The sequence below is a fragment of the Lissotriton helveticus genome, chromosome 6 (genome assembly GCF_964261635.1).
Source record: "Lissotriton helveticus chromosome 6, aLisHel1.1, whole genome shotgun sequence".
NCBI classification, from domain to species: domain Eukaryota; kingdom Metazoa; phylum Chordata; class Amphibia; order Caudata; family Salamandridae; genus Lissotriton; species Lissotriton helveticus.
In genome coordinates this window covers 831,120,506-831,133,825 of record NC_136067.1, presented here as the reverse complement: position 1 = coordinate 831,133,825, position 13,320 = coordinate 831,120,506, and positions in this window count along the sequence as shown.

Sequence of the window (13,320 nt, the reverse complement as noted above, 5' to 3'; positions counted from 1 at the left end):
TGCCCAGGCCTATTGAAAACACATGTAAGAGAATTGGTAACTAGTATACAGAGATGGAGTAATTTGGATACAATTAGAGATAAGTAGATTCAGAAGTAAAGGAAGAAGAAGTTAAAAGAGGATTCTGGTTGGACAAGGTAAGCAGCCAATCGACAAGATGCTGACACTTGCACTTTCCCCTCGAGAAAGGTATAAGGAGGCAGAAATGTGCCCTGGAGTCGAGGTGATTTTGCTACATTTAAAATCAATTCCTTCAATTCCCAAAATCAAGAGAAAATCCTGATTTGTGGTATACACAAGTTGAGAGGTTTGTGAAGATTTCAAAGGTGTTGTGGGAAGATTTAAATACCTTTTTCAACATTGTGGTTTCTAGTGACATGTGGGATGAAATTAGGGCTGCAATACAGTGGCCAAACGGCTACCCCCCTAGGGTACCCGTGATAAATGCTCAGTTTCCTGAGGTCAACAGAAAGAGATTGGTTGAAGACAAAGCGATCTACGCAGGAAGCTAAAGGGTCACTGCATGACTATTATGAATGTCTTCTGAAGGTATTCAGACAGCATAGCGGTGTTGAAAACTCCAAAAGAGGTAATTTGAGAATTTTATGTCCCAGTTTGTTCTTGGATTACATCTGGACATTACCTTGCACATTCAGCTGAATGTAATTTGTTAACAGGGTAAAATGTTAGATGAGATACTTTAGTATGCACAGTATTGTAGTGATGAATTGGAGACGAAACAGAAGAAGCTCAAGGGAAAATTCATGTTGGCCCAGATGAAACTTGCATAGATGGGATTTAAAAATGGTCAATACTTGGGCGATGCAGGTTACAATCCGGTTGTTGGATTTCACATTTGGAGGACAGGTGGTGCAAAACAGGAATGGTATTAAACAAGGTAGAGGTAGTGGTGTTCCGATTGACCTGGGTACTGGAATTAGATGTGGCACATCTTAAAAGGTCCAATCAGCGTAATTATTGCAATAAGTTGAGACACTGGAAGAGGGTGTAGGCAGAACCCTAATAGAATGTCTGGTGATAGTCAAATGCATAATGCTAATCCAATGCAGATGCAAAACGTGCAGCTGCAGAGACACAGAACCCTAAAATTTCTCAGACTCCGACGATGCAGGTGCCCCAAGCTCTGATGGCTCAACAACCAATGGGAAACCCGAGGTTCAATGTAAACCACGCCCCCAGAATTAATCTAAACCCTTGCAAAAATCATGCCAGTTTCTAATAGTTCCCAGTCTTCGATATCTCAGGAGACTATTGATCTGATCAATCACAATGACGATGCCTGGTGGGGAGGAAGATGGCGTACTTGGTGCAGTCCTGGAGGTAGACCAAAGTGGTGCATTCATAGAAAGTGAGCTGAATGGCCACCAAGTGTCCTTTTTAATTTACAATGGCGCTAATAATTCTACTGTTAAAACAGTGGAAGCCCCAAACCTACCCCACCTCGGAAAACAAATCCAAGTTGTAGGTGTTGCTCACAAACAGATTGTGAACTCTGTGTCGGAGAAGGCACCTGTAAAAACAGGTTCCTTTGAAGACCATCAGTTTATGGTATGTGTTTCAAGTCCGACCAACCTTTTGGGCTGATACTTATGATGTAAAGTAAATTGTGTAGTTTACTGCACACCGGAGGGTGTCAAATTTCAGATCCATGATGAGGATTTAAAATTGGCTAAGCAGGGGGTGGCTGTTGAGCTGTTTCCTCTAATGGCAATGGATAATCTGTCTCCAATCTAAAAGATTAAATTAAACATGAAGTCTCTGATTTCTCAGGCAAATATATTGGACTTATAAAAGGTTTCCAACCAAATACATAGTATCCCCGAACACCTCAATACATTCTCTCACCAGAAACAGTGGCTGGAATTTCTCCAGCAATCAAGTCTATGATTCAGCAAGGGATTTTGAAAGAAATTTAGAGAGTCCATGTAACTCCCCTGTTAGAGACCTGCAGAAACCTAGCAGTAAGTACAGAATTGTGCAGGACGTTAGAAAGATGAATAATATGGTTTTCCCATGTTGTCTTGTGGCACCTAATCCTGCCATAATATTGTTCCAAATAGCCTGTGAAGCTGAATGTTTCATGACGGCTGATTTGTGCCAATCATTCTTTTCCATACCATTGCACAAAGAGAGACAGTTTCTCTTTGTGTTCCGGTTCCAAAATAGAATTTAGGAATGGTGCTGAGTTTCACAATGGTATAAAGAGGCCTCTCGATTTTCAACCAGAGCTTGAAAAAGAACCTGAAGGCACTGACGTTACCAGGAAACTCAGTTCTTGTACAGTACATTGACAACCTTTTAGTGGCGTCAATGTCACATAAATCATGTAAGCAAGACACTATTGCCTTATTGAATCATTTGGCTACCATGGGACAATGAAAGCAATAATGCCTTCTTTGAGCTACGAGAAAGAGTATGTCACATCCGCCTTTGAGAATGGCAGATTACAGTAAGAAGTTTGTCTTGTATTTCAGTGAGAGGGAAGGGTGTGCTCTCTTAGTGCTCACACAAACACATGGTGATTCCTGAAGGCCAGTTGGCTATTTCTTAGGCACACTTGACTTAGTGGCAGCAGGGTTGGCTAAGGGCAGGGGCAGCTGTAGGTGTCAGCATCCAGCAGACATGGCATAGTAATGGGTTATCCTCTTTTAATGATGGTATCCCATTCAGTAGAGGTGCTCCTTACTCGAACAAAGGCAGAACGTTTAACTAATAGCTACCGCACATGATACGAACAGGTGTTCCTGGCGGCAGACAACATTACGCTGAAAAGGTGTGCTAGTTTGAACCCAACTACATTGTTGGCTTTGTCCGAAATTGAAACGGATGGGGAAAGTTGAACAAGACTGCCTTGATGTGACTGAAATGTGCACCAAGCAGAGATCTGACATAAGGAATGACCGCTTTCCCAAGCCCGATTATGCATTGTTTGTGTACGGCTTTTTATTGATAGATGAAGGGGAAGTTTGAGAGCTGCTTATGCCTTCTGCACTTTAGAAGGTGTAGGAGAAGCCTCTTGGCTGGGTGATGTAACCTTTGGCCAAGTGGCTGAATTGGCTGCTCTTACTAGAGCTTGCTGAGTTTCAGACTAATTGAAAGTTACCATATACACTGATAGACAGCGTGGCTTTGGTGTTGTTTACGACTCAGTGCAGTTATGGTAATCATAGTGGGGATCTATGATATCTTCTGGGTCTCTGATCTGGGACAAAAATGATGTCATGAGACTGCTGGATGCATTGCAACTGTGTCTAGAAATAACAGTTGTGAAGTGCATAGCACATAGGAGGAGAAATGATTGTGTCACTGCTGGAAACCGTTATGCTGACAAGATTGCTCAATACTGCACTCATGTTGCAAGATGAAAGTATTCTGTGGTATGGCAGGGGTAGCACACCACACAAAGATGGACCCTGGGTACTCTCTCAGTACACCTTCTCTCAGTCTTGATAGTGTAGCAAAGAGCAGAAAGGCTACTTAGAGGAACATGTGTTAAGCATTTCACATCAACAATGGATAAGTAATTGACAGGACTCAAGGGAAATCTGACACCAATTTATTAAACTAGTTCTGATTTTACATATTTCAGACACCTAAGTGAAATCTATACATACAGCATAACCAGAGTTATCAATTTTAAAGCATTAAATAAATCAGTACTTTGCAATGTGAACAAATTAATGTTGTGGTCAGTGGGAAAAACATACATATGCAATTGGTAACTTAGAGAGTAAGTTCAATGGAACGCACATGGAGTTAAGGTCCCATGAGTCCCTAGACCAGTTTTTGACAGCTAGCACAATTTTACCTGGTTCAGGGGAGCAAGGTGCAGAGGTGCACTTTAGCTGTCAAACAGAGCTGTCATTCTGGATCGCTGTATTGAAATGGCTTCCTTAGCAAAAAGGTACTTGGGGGAGAGTTGACCAACACCCTTTGGAACTTAAGCACGGAGGTGGCCCTGGACCAAAGCTGTCTCCAGGCCGATCCGATCTACCTGGCTCAGGAGACTCAGGTGCAGAGGTGATCATGGCTCTCTGTGGTGATGAACAGGATCCGTGGTCAGAGGAGCTGGCAGGCGTGCTAAGAGAGGGTAAAAACAAATGCAAGATCTTTACAGTGGAGCCACAGGGGCAGTTGGTAGTTTGTGCAGGTGGATCTCTTTTCTTGAAGCGTTGAGTAAAGCAGGTTGTAGTCGGACTAACCACCAACAAGCTGTGGTACCTGCAAGCACTCCGGTTGAGGAACTCTTTTATCCAGAGGACTAGGAGAGCGTTGTAGAAAGGTGAGCCTTGCTGAGGGTCTGGACGAACTACAGTTCCCAGGCCAGAAGCCACCTGCCCAAGGACTTTGAGGGGCCAAGCTGGACGGCACGAGGAACAGTATTTCAAGGTCGTGGACTTAGTGGTTTGTGCCTGCTGACTACAGGGGAATAGCTCCTCTAGCCCAAGAGAGTTCCTGTGACGACTGGAGATTGCAGAGTGTTAACCTTCCTTTTAGAACCAGCCTCTTGCCTAGGTTGAGTCGAAATGTAGGGGGTACAGGGTGGCTGGCACAGGTGTAGAGCTTAGCACCTATCTTCCTGGAGTCCTGCTTTGTTGTGGAAACAGGTCTCTTCTTGCTATCAGGTCGAACCTCAGCTTCTGGATTCTGGGGTGTCCCTTAAATACTGGATTTAGGCGGTATTAGTCAATGGACATCTAGTCCAGTAGCTGATCCACCCCAGTAGTGACCACATCCTCTGGGTGTATGTCACTAAAACAAGTTAGAACCTGATTTCTAGCCAAAATTCAAGATGGCCAAAACCATTCTCGACTGTACACCTCAGCTGCAACACCCTAGAGGTGTGGTCAGCCTTGTGGTGGTGAATGCCTTCTGCATAGCTAACTTCCCACCTGAGGGTGAAAACCAGCACCTGGGGCATGGGGAGGTTTGTCCTCGAGTGGGGGACAAGTTCCTTTGTCCAGTGGTGCCAGTGAAGCTTCGAGGCTCACCACCGCACCAGTCTAATCACTATCCATCCTGTGTGGGTGGAGGTGTCACCTCCTGCCTACACAGGTCTTTGTCTCTGGGCTCTGAGAGTGGCTCACACTCCCAATTATGAGGTCAGACTTCTGTCTTGGCGGCAAACCTTTAGGTTAACTTAGTGGACACTGTCTAAAATGCCACCTAGGCACATGTTGGTTGAACCTCAACACCACCATCATGTCAGGGGTTAAAAAGCATGGTGTTTGACACCAAACATGAGAGAAATCGACCGGCCATCATGGAGCTGGATATATAGGTAATGTCCATATGCCAGCACATGTTATCCGATGGACCGCCGGTCATGTGCTGTAAAATTACATTTAGAATGCTACAACAGGGCAATATATGCTTGCACATATATTCACACACATGTAAAATAATGCACCCTGCCTCCTGGGCTATAGGAGGCCTGCCTTAGGGGTGACTGACATTTATTAGATGCAGTGAGGTGATCCTGTCACACATGGTGTGTGCATGGTCGAATTTGAGCAGGCAAGCTGCTTGTGCTGGGCTAACATGATGTCAGTCATATCCATTGTCCCCCAGATATAGGAAGGGATGCTATAATGAGACTGTTCGTACAGAATTGGTTCAATCCTTGTATCAGGATGATGGCCGAGAATCGTTGTCATAGGCCTGTAGCATGTCAGCAGTCGAATGTAGGGAGGACACCAGTAACACTGAGTCACATAGGGAGGTTAAGATGTCCTTTTAACAGGATGCAGTTGGATATTATTGAGGTGCCCGTGTGCAACGTGCTGCAATATTATTTGGTTGACAAGTGTTGCTTTTCTTCTCATGAACCATTCACAAATAGGACATAGCTCATTTAGTGGTTCATCCTTAATATCAGATCTGGGTTTTGTGCATAGTTCAGTGACACTTAGGCAATCATGATCAAATTCCTCACAATTTTCAACTTGCTCATTTACAGGCAGTAATGTAAATTCAGCATGTTACACGCTTTATCACAACATTTTCAGAAGCCAATAAATTCTGTTCATAGCGTGTAAGTCTATTAAGAGTAAAATTTTTGTGTTTTCATCTTCGTCAATAATTGCTCCACCCAGTGCAGGACGATGGCAGTTAAAGGATATCCCATCACTATGTTCTCGCTCTTTTTTTAGACTGGCACTCACCACAGCCACCACCTTCAGGTAGTTGGGGAGACCTGATGCTACAGGATCAAGTGTAGTATAAAAGTAAGCCTCAGGCCTTCAGGCTCCACCATGAGTCTGTGTCAAAACTGAGAGTGCACACCCATCTCTCTCACTGCAAAATAAAGTAAATTATTTTGCATAACCAAGCATTCCCAGAGCTGGGGCGCAACACACTTTCTCTTTCAGATCTAGGAACACGTTTGTACATTTGTTGTCCCATAAAAGGGGATCAGATGCATCTTGTTGTGTCAACCTCAGTAGAGGTTTTGCCATAAAGGAAAAGTTTGGTATCCACTGTCTACAGTAGCCAAACATTCCCAAAAACATCCTGACTTCCTTTTGTGTTTGTGATGGATTCACCTGTAAGATTGCTTCCACTCTCTATAGTGACACCTTTCTGACTCCCTTCATGATAATGTGTTCCAGATATTGAATTTTGTTTTGACAGTACTGCAGTTTCCCTCGAGACACTTTGTATCTGTCGTAGTTACAAGCATTGCGTGTTTCTGATGCTACTAGTGCTTGCCCGTGCTTTGCGTTCTGAATCTTTGTTTCTTGCGAAGGTCCACCGAATAAAGAAGGCCCATATTGGGGGGCGTTCTTTCGGGTTAAGGGCACCACAGCTCTGGAATGCTCTGCCACTGGCCCTACGGGGTAACTCTAACCTATTGTCCTTTAGGAGGGGCCTTAAAACTTGGCTCTTTACCTTGTAAGATGCTCTTTACCCTGTAAGATGCTCTTTCCGCTGTTCGGTTGTTTCCCCTCTCCTTTTCTCTCTATACCTGTGTTATGTTTTTTTTCTGTTATGAGCCGCCAATCAAAGCGCCGGGACACTCCATTGGAGTAGCCGCGCGCTATAGAAATTATAAATAACATAGTATGGCGTCCATGTACTGAACAAGGGTAGATTCACATGGCATTTGCAAAGATTCTAGGTTTCTTTTTAAGATCTGGTTAAGAATTGATGGACTCTTTGTAGACCCTTGAGGGACACAACACCACGTTACTGTCTTCTGATAGAATGTAAATAAAAACAAATATTGGCTATCTTGTGCAAAGGTACTGAAAAGAAAGCCTGGCACAAATCAATGACAGTAAACCATTCTGCAGTACCGGGAATATGGAAAAAGCACTGTGGCAGGATTCTGTACCACGGGACAACAGGGCACTACTATCTCATTATTTTGCCTCAGGTCTTAGACAATTCTATATTTACTGTTGGGTTTCTGTAAACACATAATAGGCAAATTACATAGGCTTCAAATCAATTCTCTCAGTATGCCTTTTTGAAGCATGTCTACAATCACTGATTTTATTCCTGCAATAGTCTCTGGAATCAAATGATAGGACAGGCTGTCAAACTCAAAAGGCAGGGAGGAGACAGGGAGAAGGGCTCAGCACAATTCAATTTCTCTGACCAAAAGGTTACAACCTCTGAGTGGGTTGGATTGTATTGACTGACTGCACCCAACTTGTATAGGATGCACCAGGCAGGGAAGCCCAGGGAACATGTGAAGGTCCATTCCTAGTCGAAGACCAATATAAACCTAGGTGCACCTATCAAAGTAATTAGCTGTAACATAGCAGGGATCAATAATAAAAGGGTTGATGAGATGGGGATTAACTTTATTGGTGGCCACCATGTCATTGTTCTCCAGGAAACTTGGGATGCAGATAACTCGTTCGTTATGGATGGGGTTTCTTCCTTCTTTGGGCCGACTATCCCTTCGAATCATGGTAGAGCTAGTGGGGGAATGCTTATTCTGGTCTTTTTTATTGGTAACTGGCTCTGATTGCCAGTTGGCAGTTAGGTTAGACTTTAAGAAAGCCCCCAGTCTAGTAATCATACATTTGTATAACTCTTTTTCAAGGGTTAATGCTAATGAGCACCTGTATAGTCTTAAAACATTTTAACCTCTTGAATGCTATGGGGATTTTTCCCCTGTGCTGGAAACCCATGAACCCCATTATTCATGACGAGCTGGGCTCGTCATCAGCGTAGCAGGAGGCTACTGCATGACGAGCCCAGCTCGTCATGAGCGTGGAAGGGGTTAAGAAACCTTAGATGAAGAGCTATCTTTTCATTCTCGGTGCTTGTTTTAGGTTACTTTAATGTTCACCTTTGTGCTTTGGGTTGCGTAACCTGTGATGACTCTGTGCCTGTGAATATAGACACTACTCACTTTGAACATACCATGCAAGGGGACCTTCTTGAGACTATCTTAGCCAATGGCAATCTGTTACAACCTAGCACTGATCAGGCAGTGTTGACCATCGTATCTTTTAGCATGAAGGGATGTAATTCAATCAATCAATCATGCCATTTATAAAGCACACTACATACCTGTGAGGGTCTCAAGGTGCTGGGAGGTGGGGGGGGGGGTGCTGCTAGTGATCGAAGAGCCAGGTCTTGAGGAGTCTTCTGAAGGCCGGTAGGTCTTGGGTCTGCCGTAGGTTGGTGGGGAGGGTGTTCCAGGTCTTAGCAGGTCTTAGCAGCAAGGTGGGAGAAGGATCTGCCGCCGCCGGTCGTTCTTCGGATACGGGGAAGTGTGGCGAGGGTGAGGCTGGCGGAGCCGAGCTGGCGGGTGGGGGAGTATAAGTTGAGTCATCTGTTGAGGTATGCTGGGCCTGTCTTGTGGAGAGATTTGTGTGCGTGGATGAGGAGTTCAAAGGTTATCCTCTTGTTGACAGGGAGCCAGTGCAGATCTCTCAGGTGGGGTGTGATGTGGCTGCGGCGGGGGATGTTGAGGATCAGACGTGCCGAGGCTGGATGCGTTGCAATCATCTCAGGTACTTGGCCAACGTTCCTGCATAGAGGGCGTTTCTGTAGTCCAGCCTGCTGGTGACGAGGGCCTGGCTGACTGTTCTCCTCGTCTCTGTGGGGATCCACTTGAAGATCCTGTGGAGCATTCGGAGGGTGTTGAAGCAGGATGAGGAGACGGAGTTGACCTGTTTAGTCATGGAGAGGGTGGAGTTGAGGATGATCCCCAGGTTGCGTGCATGGTCGGTGGGTGTCGGGGCTGTTCCTAGGGTTGTCGGCCACAAGAGTCGTCCCAGGCTAAGGGGGTGGAGCCGAGGGTGAGGACCTCCGTTTTGTCCGAGTTCAGTTTCAGCCGGCTGTTCCTCATCCATTCGGCGACGGCCTTCATCCCTTCATGGAGGTTGGTTTTGGCGGTGTGAGGGTCTTTGGTGAGGGAGATGATCAGCTGGGTGTCGTCGGCGTAGGAGATGATGTTGAGGTTGTGCTGTCGGGCGACGTGGGCAAGCGGTGCCATGTAGATGTTGAACAGCGTCGGGCTGAGGGAGGAGCCCTGGGGTACGCCACAGATGATTTCGGTGGCAGTGGAGCGGAAGCGGGGGAGGCAGACGCTCTGAGTTCTGCCAGAGAGGAAGGATCTTGTCCAGTCCAGGGCCTTCTCTTGGATCCCAGCGTTGTGTAGGCGTGTTCATAATGTGCGGTGGCATACCGTGTCGAAGGCGGCTGACAGGTCCGAGGAGGATGAAGACCGCTGTTTCTCTGTTGTCAAGCAGGGTCCTGATGTCATCGGTGGCGGCGAGGAGGGCGGTTTCGGTGCTGTGGTTGCTGCGGAACCCGGACTGGGAGGGGTCCAGGATGCTGTTCTCCTCGAGGAAGCGGGTCAGTTGTTTGTTGACATTTTTCTCTGTGACCTTCTGTAGTGGTCTAGTTCTTGCTGCTCAGCCATTAGTAGTATGAATGTTAGTGGAATGTTGGTGCGCGCATGAGTGGAGTGTTGGAATGCTTGTGTGTGAGCGTGAGGATTCAGTTAGAGTCGGGCTGAGCAGCAAGTGAGCTGCTCCTGGTGGGGTCCCCCCATGATACTTACCATCAGATGAATAAAACATCCTATTAAAACTACACCTCGTCCATTCATCATTTATTCATCTATATTACATTTGGCGACGATCCAGAAGAACCCTCCTGTGCTGCCTTAAAGAAACTGAAATCTAAGATAGACTAAGGTAAAGCACCTGCTTTGAAACAGTATTTACGTATTTGAGAGTCTGACACCTGGGACCCCACCAGTGACCTCCATCTGTCGCCCGCTGAAGTGTGTCAGGACTCAAAGTTTTTATGCGAACTTGCCCTTTTACAGTTTGCCGATGGCTGCCTTCAGATCTATCAGAGCTATTTGAGGAGAAGAAATGCTCAATGGTCATAGTGGCTGAAAACGATCTTCATGTTTGGACAGGTCAGTGAGCTGGGTGATTTACTCTGGAGTTAATGGTTGACAGCTACCTGCCTTTCATCGAACATAGAATGAAATCGGTTAACAATGCGTAATCAGTGACCTCCTAGTAGCATGAGGATCAAACGTCAATCTGCTCACAATTAAACTTTCAGCCTTCAGACAAACATATGAAGAGATCGTTTATTCATATTTAAACATTGAATTTCTAGGGCTGACAGTGTGAGGATCAAGCGCCATCTAGTGAATTTTTCTGAGTACTTCGCCCTGCTTAATATAGAGGTTTATTCGTCACTTTTATCTGTTCAGTGACAACAAGATCGGTGTTCGGAAGTCATTGCCGTCTAATACAGGTCAGACTGTGTTTTAATTCATACTTAGATGGTTTTAATATTATTGATGGGCTCATCCTCAGCGTCGTGGGAATTTGGCAGTTGCAGGCATGTATCATGCGTCATTCGAATTAACCACGAGACTCATTCTTACCTCGAGCCTCCGTCTCATGAGCTGGCGTCGTCACAAGAGTCTCTACTCTCTACACAGTCCATATCGACGTGGTTGGAGTCCGTAAGAGCACGCACCTGCCGTGAGCCACACGGTCTAAGCGTCACAAGGCGTGATGCCTGCTTCAGTGTCTTTCCATTTCCACGGGTTTGCTTACCACTTATTTTGGTGTTTACATGACGCTCTGCCCATTTTGGAAATATCGAGTGTCTCCTCATTACATTGTGAAAGGAAACCCTTATCGTGGAGTCCACTTTATTGGTGAGAATTGATCGGGGTTTAGAAGGAACTCACATCTTATTTAAAATTTATTTCCTCATTGACACAATGGACCATTCTCAACTATCTACACATCGCATGACCTACTAGAAATGCCAAGGTAGAAGATTTGTTCACAGAACTTTCTTCTTTGACAAAGTTCTCGGGTGAGAGGGTTCGCTCACCGGGAGCTATCCTATTTGCTTTACTGTGTTTTTAGTTTAAAATTATTAGAGAGTTGGTAGTAATTTTCGTTTAAAAAAAAAAAATCGAAAAGTTGAATTTACCTGTGTTGCATCTTCAGCAACACCATGCTTTTGGCTTATTTATGTAAAGAAAAGTGTAATGAATTTGCCTGTGTTGCGCAGTTTTGCTTTCAGCAACACCAAGCCTTTAGCTACTTTATTTACAAAAATGTAATGAATTTGCCTGTGTTGCACAGTTACGCTTTCAGCAGCACCATGCTTTTGGTTTATTTATTTAAAAAATGAAATGTGAATTTGCCTGTGTTGTGCAGTTTTGCTTGCAACAACACCAAGCCTTTAGCTACTTTATTTACAAAAATGTAATGAATTTGCCTGTGTTGCGCAGTTTCGCTTTCAGCAACACCAAGCTTATAGCTTACTTGTTTAAAAAAAAATGTAATGAATTTGCCTGTGTTGCACAGTTTCGCTTTCAGCAACACCAAGCTTGGTAGCTTATTTAGTAAAAAAGAAAATGGTTTGGCCTGTGTCGCACTTACAGCAACACCGAGCTTTTTAAGCTTTATCTGCCACTGTTTATATTAACCATTTAATTTGCTTGTGATAATTTATGCATATATTTACATAGGTGCTACAGTTTTATTTATAGGCTGTAGGCTATACTATTCATAACTCATACATTAATCGAGTGTTTTGCTTCCAGGGAATGCATTTATATGTTATGGATTTGGCCAATCTATTTATTATCAATGCACTAAGCTTTGACTGTTTTTAGGGTAGTTACGTATGGGAGCTGGTCTCCATACACTTGTTTTTTATGCTTCAGTGTGGGTGATGCGCACACCTTTTTACACTGACTTCTCCCTGTTCAGTTTTGTGCTTAATGTTAGTATAGATTGTTGCCTACAGCTTCTTAATTCAGCCAGTAACAGAATTTTCATAATACGCATTCATTGCCCGTGTCATTTTAGTCATACTGGAAATGCCTCATAACTTATTAATGTAAGTTAATTAATTTAACTATATGATTATAGTTTGTTTTATCAAGGTTCACATTGTCGTAGCCTTCGGCTACGTGGTCTTCCCGGCTTCATTTAGTTAAGGGGTTGCCACTTTTTCCTGTGTACGGGGATTTCCACTTTATGTGGATAGGTCACTTTGTGATATTCACTCTTTCGTGCATATATCACCTGCTGTGTCTCTACTTATTTTGTTTTAATTTATTGGGTTTAATTATCCACTGTGTGTAGATTCTACGGCTTCTGTAATTTTGTGACTGTATGTGTTTTATTCTTTTGGTTGTGGTTCATTATTCCACACCTTACCTTGTCTTCTTAATTAATGCAATGTATTTTCTTTTACGATTTATTGCATATTTCTTTTCCTTCACAGCCTGTGTTAGCAATTTTACACCAATGTTAATTCATGTTGTGAATGTACTTACAGAATTTTTGTTTCTGTTCAAAAGGGGGAAGGTGATGTAGTGGTCTAGTTCTTGCTGCTCAGCCATTAGTAGTATGAATGTTAGTGGAATGTTGGTGCGCGCATGAGTGGAGTGTTGGAATGCTTGTGTGTGAGCGTGAGGATTCAGTTAGAGTCGGGCTGAGCAGCAAGTGAGCTGCTCCTGGTGGGGTCCCCCCATGATACTTACCATCAGATGAATAAAACATCCTATTAAAACTACACCTCGTCCATTCATCATTTATTCATCTATATTACACCTTCGCCGGGAACGGGAGCAGGGAGATGGGTCGGAAGTTCTTGAGGTCCTTGTGGTCCGCCTTGGGTTTCTTGAGTAAGGCCTTGATCTCGGAGTGCTTGCAGCTTTCTGGGAAGGTTGCTGTCTTGAAGGAGATGTTGATTACTTTCCAGAGATGTGAGGCGACGGCTGTGCTGGCTTTGTTGAAGATGTGGTGAGGGCATGGGTCTAGCGGTGATCCG